This window comes from Canis aureus, chromosome 16 (genome assembly GCF_053574225.1).
Source record: "Canis aureus isolate CA01 chromosome 16, VMU_Caureus_v.1.0, whole genome shotgun sequence".
Classification (NCBI taxonomy): domain Eukaryota; kingdom Metazoa; phylum Chordata; class Mammalia; order Carnivora; family Canidae; genus Canis; species Canis aureus.
Window position 1 is genome coordinate 53,880,534 of NC_135626.1, and position 8,287 is coordinate 53,888,820.

Below are 8,287 nucleotides of genomic sequence, written 5' to 3' on the forward strand. Positions count from 1 at the left end.
TCCAAACCAATTTGCAAATAAAGAGCTCCTAGAACAACTGCAGGACGATTATTCAGATTCTGGTATGGATATCATATACCCTGAGGAAAACCGACCAATGGATTTCCCAGGGGGACCAGATCAACCCCCAGAGCTCCCTGAGGAGCTTGAAATTTCTTCACTCCTGCAGGAGACCCCTGCAGGACCTCTCCAGCCCACTGTAGAGGAACCTGAACCTTTTGTGCCTGGAGTGGAGGCCCAGGCCAAGCATCCAGAGTCCCCTGAAGAGACAGAAACACCTCCACTTCTTCAGGACGCTCTATCTCAGCCTCCAGAGATCCTTAAGGAAGCTGGAAATTCTGTAAGCCCACCGGAGGCCCAGCTGAACCTTCAAGTACCCCTGAAGTCCAACAGGAAACCTCAGCTCAACCTACAGAGACACGTGATGAAGTAGAACCTTCGACCCCTCAGGAGGCCCAAGCTCAGTCACCAGATGAGGAGGTACCACCTCAGGAGGTAAATGTGCCATCTCTGAGTCAGAATGAAGCTCAGCGGCCAAAATTACACAATGTCACTGTTAAACCTGTAGATTTGGCACTTCCTGTAACTGTGACTCAGCCTCCACAGCACCCCGAGAAGGCTGAGCCTTCTCCAGTCCCACAGGAGGTCCCAGCTCAGCTTGTAGAGCTCCCCGAGGACGCTGGGCTTACTCTAGTCACACAGGAGGCCCCAGCAGGGCCTGCAGAGCTCCCTGAGGATGCTAGGCCTACTCTAGTCACACAGGACGCCCCAGCAGGGCCTGCAGAGCTCCCCGAGGACGCTGGGCCTACTTTAGTCACACAGGAGGCCCCAGAACAGGCAGCAGAGCTCCCCGAGGACGCTGGGCCTACTCTTGTCCAGGAGGAGGCCACAACTGGGCCTGCAGAGCTCCCCGAGGACGCTGGGCCTACCCTAGTCACACAGGAGGCCCCAGCTGGGCCTGCAGAGCTCTCCGAGGACGCTGGGCCTACTTTAGTCACACAGGAGGCCCCAGAACAGGCTGCAGAGCTCCCCGAGGAGGCTGTGACTACACTAGTCACACAGAGGGCCCCGGCTGGGCCTGCAGAGCTCCCCGAGGACCATGGGCCTACTCTAGTCACACAGGAGCCCCCAGCAGGGCCTGCAGAGCTCCCCGAGGATGCTGTGCCTACTCTAGTCACACAGGAGCTCCCGGCTGGGCCTGCAGAGCTCCCCGAGGACGCTGGGCCTACTCTAGTCACACAGGATGCCCCAGAACAGGCTGCAGAGCTCCCCGAGGAGGCTGTGCCTACTCTAGTCACACAGGAGCCCCCAGCAGGGCCTGCAGAGCTCCCCGAGGATGCTGGGCCTACTCTAGTCACACAGGAGCTCCCGGCTGGGCCTGCAGAGCTCCCCGAGGACCATGGGCCTACTCTAGTCACTCAGGAGGCCCCAGAACAGGCTGCAGAGCTCCCCGAGGAGGCTGTGCCTACTCTAGTCACACAGGAGGCCCCAGCATGGCCTGCAGAGTTCCCCGAGGACGCTGGGCTTACTCTAGTTACACAGGAGCTCCCGGCTGGGCCTGCAGAGCTCCCCGAGGACGCTGGGCCTACTCTGGTCACACAGGAGGCCCCAGATGGGCCTGCAGAGCTCCCCGAGGACGCTGTGCCTACTCTAGTCACACAGGAGGCCCCAGCATGGCCTGCAGAGTTCCCCGAGGACGCTGGGCCTACTCTAGTCACACAGGAGGCCCCAGCTGTGCCTGCAGAGCTCCCCGAGGACGCTGGGCATACTCTAGTCACACTGGAGGCCCCATCTGAACCTGCAGAGCTCCCTAATGAGGCAGAATCTTCAACCCAGCAAGAGACCCCAGGTCAATCTCCAGGGGAGATAGAATCTTCTGCAACTCTGCAAGAACAACCAGCTCAGCCACCAGAGCTGTCTTTGGGGGAGGTGGAACCTATTCCAACCCAGCAGGAGCACCCAGCTCAACCTCTAGAGCATCATGAGGTGACAGTTGCCCCTCCAGGTCACCATCAGGTTCAACATTTAAACCTGCCCATTATCACTGTTAAACCTGCAGATGTGCAGGTTACTGTAACACCAGAACCCACTAGAGAGGTGGGACCTTTGCCAGTTCAGCATCAGTCTGTTGCTCAGCCCTCTGTGTCCCTTAATGTGGAAGCTTTTGTAACCCAGCATGAAGCCCCAACTCTGCCTTCACAGTCCCCTGAGGAGATTGAAGGTTTGCCAGTTCAACAGGAGACTCCAACTGAGTCCCCAGAATCTCCCACACAGGAGAAACCTCCAACACAGCAGGAGACCCCTGTTCAGACCCCTGGAGAGGTTAAACCTTCCACAACCCAGCAGGACACCCTGGCTCAGGATTCACAGGCCCCTGAGGAGGGTGAATCACCTTCAACCCAGAAGGAGGCCCTGGCTCAACTTCCAGGGACTCAGGAAGAGAAGGAACCTTCTCCACCCCAGCAGGAGGCCCCTGCTGAGCTTCCACAAATCCCTGAGGAGGGTGAACCTTCCTCAATACAGGAGGAGAGCCAGGGTCATCATGCACAGACTCCTGAGAAAGCTAAACCTTCTTCAACCCAGCAGGAGGCCCCAACCCAGTATCCACAGGCCTCTGAGGAGGGAGAACCATCTCCAGCTCAGGAAGAGGCTTCCACTCAATTTCCACAGATGCCTGAGAAGAGTGAATCTTTAACTCAGGAGGAAAGCCAGGGTCAGCATCCACAGACCTCCGAGGAGGTTGCACCTTCTCCAATCCAACAGGAAGCCCCAGCTCAGCACCCACAGGCCTCCAAGAGGATCAAACCTCCTCTAATCCAGGAGGAGTCCCCAACTCAGCACCCTCAGACCCCAGAGGAGGGTGAGCCTTCTCCAAACCAAACAGAGACCCCAGCTCCGTATCCAGAGTCCCTTGAGGGCATTGAACCCGTTCCGGCCCAGTCAGAGGCCACAGTTCAACATCCAAATCCCCTAGGGGAGGTTAAACCTTCTGCAACCCATCAGAAAGCCCCAAGTCAGCATCTAAACACCTATGAGGAAGTTAACCCTTCTGCCACTCAGCAAGAAGCCACAGCTCAGCATCCAGAACCTTCTGGTGAGGTTGAACCATCCCCAACCCAGCAGGAGGTCCCAGCTCACTCTCCAGAGCATCATGTGGTAACAGTTTCTCCCCTAGGTCAGAGTCAAGCTGAGCTTTTACTCTCCCCCAGAGTCACTGTTAAACCTGTGGATCTGGCACTTATAACTCCAGAGTCCACTAATGAAGTTGAAACTTCTCTACCCCAACAAGAGGCCTCAGCTCAGTCTGCTGTGTCCCAGGAACACTTGAAACCTTCTGCAATCCAGCAAGAGTTTCCAGAACAACTTCCAGCCCCTGCTGAAAATGTTGAACCTTCTCCAGTCCAGCAGGGAGTCCCAACGCAGACTGGAGATCTTCCTGAGGAAACTGAACTTTCTCCAAGCCAGCAGTGGCGCTCATCTCTGCCTCATAATAAAGATTAGTCCATCAATTATATCAATTCAGGCAATTTACCAAATGAAATCAACAAGAATCACAGAGATTCAAGATATCAGTGACTCTAATCCTATAATAATTCTCTGATCAAGGTTTATTTTTTTCTTTAAATAATTGTTACAGTTGAAGTCATTGGGTAATCCCAGCAAACAAAACTACAAATCCTATTAAAGAGTTTTTGCATACAATTCTGTATAAGAAATGCCTGATTAAATTTTGTCCGACAGAACTAAGTTGATGGGTAGTAGATTTGCAAGTTTTTGAAAAGAGGGAATAGAGGGAGGAAGGAAGTAATTTAAGGTCATGGTTTCTAATTTGTAAAGTTCATTTATAATATTCTTTAGGGTAATTTGCTGATGACAGTAAAGCTTAAGGAGATAGATCAAGCTAATTCATTAACTGCTCTATCTTCTTGGAGAGGATTAAGAGATGGAGGAGCAATTGGTCTGCAGAATTTCAAGCACCAGGGGAGTTCTGCAGACTCAGTCTGTGGACAGAACTAGCAGACCAAAAGATCATTTGGCTGAATTACCTCCTTCAGTCTCAGTAGGGTAATCACCATCATCATCTCAGGAATAGATTTTTTTTTAAAATCCACAATAATAAGAATAGTAATAATAACTGTAATGGTAATAGGAAGAGTAACTCCTGACATGCATTAGTCATTTGCCAGGTGCTAGCTTATTTTATAAGAGGCTTCATTTCATTTCATCTTTCTCACAACCTATGAGAAAAATTTTATTCTTTCCCTGTCTTTTCAAGAAAATTGAGGTACAGAGAAGTTACATAATTTGGTCACAAATGAGGAGGCAAAGCCTTGTTTTAAACATAATCAGTCTGATTTCAGAACCACATTTTACTGTTCTTTATAAGTGGATTGCCAAGTTAAATGTTCTATCCCTTGTGTTTCTATTCTGTAGAGAAATAGGTAATACTTTTCTCTAAAGACAAAAATTACTTTCTAACACCCAGTCATTAGTGAAGAGGGACAAAATAGGATAAGAAAGGGGGCATCTGGGTGGCTCAGTTGGTTAAGCTTTTGGCTCTGGTCACAATCTCAAGGTTGTAGGTTTGGGCTCTACACTCAGACTCTCAGAGTCTGCTTGGGCTTCTTTCTCTCTCCCTCCCTCTGACCCTATTTACTCCTAAAGTAAATAAATAAATCTTTTTTAAAAATAGGATAAGATATAAGGAAATAAATAAAAGGGAAAATGGAGTATAAATTCAAAATATTTTAAGAGGCATGGACGCTAACTATTCTAACAATGGTGATTTGAATCATTTCTTTCTTTCTTGTCAGTTTGGCACACAAGCAAGTCATTCAACCTCTTTAAATTCCGGTTTCCTTTTTTAAAAATTAATTAATCTATTTATTTATTCATGAGAGACACACACACACAGAGAGGCAGCTATATAAGCAGAGGGAGAAGTAGGCTCCCTGTGAGGAGCCTGATGTGGAACTTGAACCCAGGACCCCGGGATCACACCCTGAGTCAAAGGCAGATTCTCAACCACTGAGCCACCCAAGCATCACTAAACTCCAATTTCCTCATCTTTACTTTGAGTATTATAAAGACCAATGATGTAATGTAGGTAAATAAACCTAATATAGCACCTAGATCAGTGAAATGATGGTGATTGCATTACCAGTGTTAAGATTAGAATGTTCTCTCCAAGCAATTGGATAAAAATTATGGAAAATAATTGTGTGTATTCTTTCAAAATTTGTTCCTGAAATCTTACCAAGTGTGTTGGAAGCATCTTTAGTCTTCCATACCATGAGTGATCTAGGGAGCAGCAGAGTAGCAGGAGCTTCTTAAAAATGCAGACACTGTGGCCACACCTCAGACCTGCCAAATCCGAATCCCCAGGAGTGCTTTAAACGTTGAGAAGTACTGGTTCATAGAAATGGGAAATGAACTGATGGCGTGCATACACAGGCAGAGGAAACAGTGAAAATCCTTGATTTCTGGTTCAAATAATTGGAGACTGAAAAGTTAAAGAAGTTTTTCCCCTCATGTGTTTTATTGTTGTTGGTTTGGTTTGGTTTGTTCCATTGTTTATTCGAGCTAATAGAAACAAAAGGACCACAGAAGAGGAGATATCGGGAATAGGACACTTTAGTAATGGAACCAGGTCCCTGAGGTCTTCTTGAACTCAGAAAGAAATAGGATGGAACACAAAAGTGTCTGGTTTGTCGAAGGGAATCCAGTCCTTCCAAGATAGAGAAGAAGGGGCCCAGATGCAATTCATTGTGTGGGTACCTCTTCAGCAGGAAGCTAAAGAAGTTAGTGAACAAAGAGCAAGATCTCAAGTGAGATGTGAGTAGAGCTGCCTTGAAGAAAGGAACAATGGTTTATGGAGGATGGGAGAGAGGGATAATTACAGATATAATGACCTGAAGAAATACTGAAGCAGGTATGAGGACTAGGACATTTGCCAGAGTGCTTCCCGGGCCTGAAAGAAGATGAGCCTAACCGGGAAGCCATCCTGCCAGGCTTTGGCTTACTTTGGTTCCAGAAAGGTGGAGAACTCTTTCTCTGAGAGCTTGAAAATGCAGGTCCATGGTGATTGATGGAATGGGGACTCTAACGTGTGTGATTCATTGGTCAGAAGATGAATTACAGTGGGTTGGATAGGTGAGGTGAAAATGAGCCTGGTGGCAGGAATTATCCATATCAGAATAAGGAAATGTATAAGAGAGGGATGAGATAAATAAAGGCAGAGCACAATGGGCTCAGGGGTTATAGCAAGAGCCATGAAAGGCATTTGGTTGAACATCCAGATACTATGGAGACTCTAATTGTCATGTGCATTTGGTCCAAACTAGTTTTGAAAAAGAGGGCGAAAAGGAAGGAGAGAAAGAGAGAAAGAGAATGAGAGACAGAGAGGAGAACTGATTGCTTTCTGGGACAGCACTTCAGGCTCTGAAGTCAGAAGAGTACACCCTAAAGTATGATTTTATACTAGTAAGGCATCCAGGTTCTAGGGGCAACTTGCTGAACTGACTCATGCTGTGTGAATGCAGCCACCATGAAATGACAGTAGTATTTATGAGGGGCGACCCCTCTCTTTTTGCAATTCTATCTGACCCCTTTTTATAATGAAGCAATATTGTCGTGCTCACTGAATCAAAGCAGGAAACCAATAGAACAGAAGTAGGTTAGTGGACAAATAAGTCTTCCTTCCAAACAGGAAAAGAGCTGGAGGGAAGAAACACATCAAAATCAATAACAGAAAGTAAAAACAAAGAATCAAAACCTCACTTACTTGTTCACTTTAGGGTTTTCAGAGATGAAGCAAAATCTATCCAGCAGAGAAGTTCCCATCCCACCAAGGAAACCAATCATCTCCTCTGGCTTAAATTTCTATCAGTTAAAGACTGGTTTTTAAGTGAAAATTTCCAACTGACTGGATTTGAGGAAGTAGGAAATTAGCCAAAATTAGTCATCACCATCTTGTACCTTTTTCTGATCAGATTCTTTTCTTCCTAATCTCTAGATGAATTATTCCAGATAGTTGTGTATAATGTATATATTTTATTTATGTGATATGTATATATAAGTATAAATACTCATATATATGAGTTGATATATTATATATAATATATACTCATCATATAGAAAATATTACATATAAATAAATATATATACATAACATACTTATTCTTTTATTTTTTTATTTTTAAAAGATTATGCAAAATTGAAAAACTCTGAAAGAAAAAGTCTTCAGTGCAAATCATGTTTTCTTTCTGCCAATGAGTTTCTGTCTCCTATTTCCCCACCTCAGAGTCACTACTATAAAGGCATTAGGTAAAAAATCTACAGATAATATGGCATATACCAATGTGTATAACCTCCCTTTATCACACAGTTTGAGTTACTCTTTCATTCTGCATTTTCACTTTGTCTTGGAAGTCAGTCCATATGGATACATACAGACCTTCCTCATGCTTTTCTGCGAGCTGTAGCTCCCTATTACTCCATTGGATGGAACCACCACTATTTGTTCACTAATCCCCTCTTACTGCACTGCACTTAAACATCCTTTCTGGGTGCTTTACCTTCTTAAGTAATGACACAGATGCCTTCTTGCACCTAATTATCTGCACACAACTAATCTATAATCAAGACCGTAAGAATGGAATACTTTATCAGAATACCAGAATATCAGAATATGTAGAATTTGATACCTTTTGGCAAATTGTACTGGGTAAGAGCTATACCCCCTCCATATATGTATTTCAGTGCAGTTCCCCTCATTCTCTTTGATATTACACTTTCTGGTCTCTACTAAACTAATTTATTTAAAAATTATAGCTTTATTTTGAATTTTGAACATTTCATATTTAAATTTAATTTCTCCTTACTCTAGGAACTACCTGTTCTTGTTCCTTGCCAACATTTTCACTAGAATGTTTGGTTTCCCTGACCAACTTGCTTGAGTATTTTACACTAGCTCTTTTGCTGTCATACATGTTACAAAATTCATTGCCTGTCATTTGACTTTGTTCATATGCTTTTTTGTTTTTTTCTTTCCTTTTGGGCTGAAACATTTAACAAGTCTTTCTAAAGTTTTCAAAGACAAGCCACTATTACTAGATGAGGATGCTGAGTAGGGAAATCTGTTTCCAGGTGTCCCTAACATATCTCCACATCACACTTCCATTTCTAATGCCAAGCTACTGCCATATTTTGAGATTCAACACGCTTCCATCAAGGGAAGTGCCATCATGCCACCACCTTTCAGACAGTTTACATTTATAATGCTTAT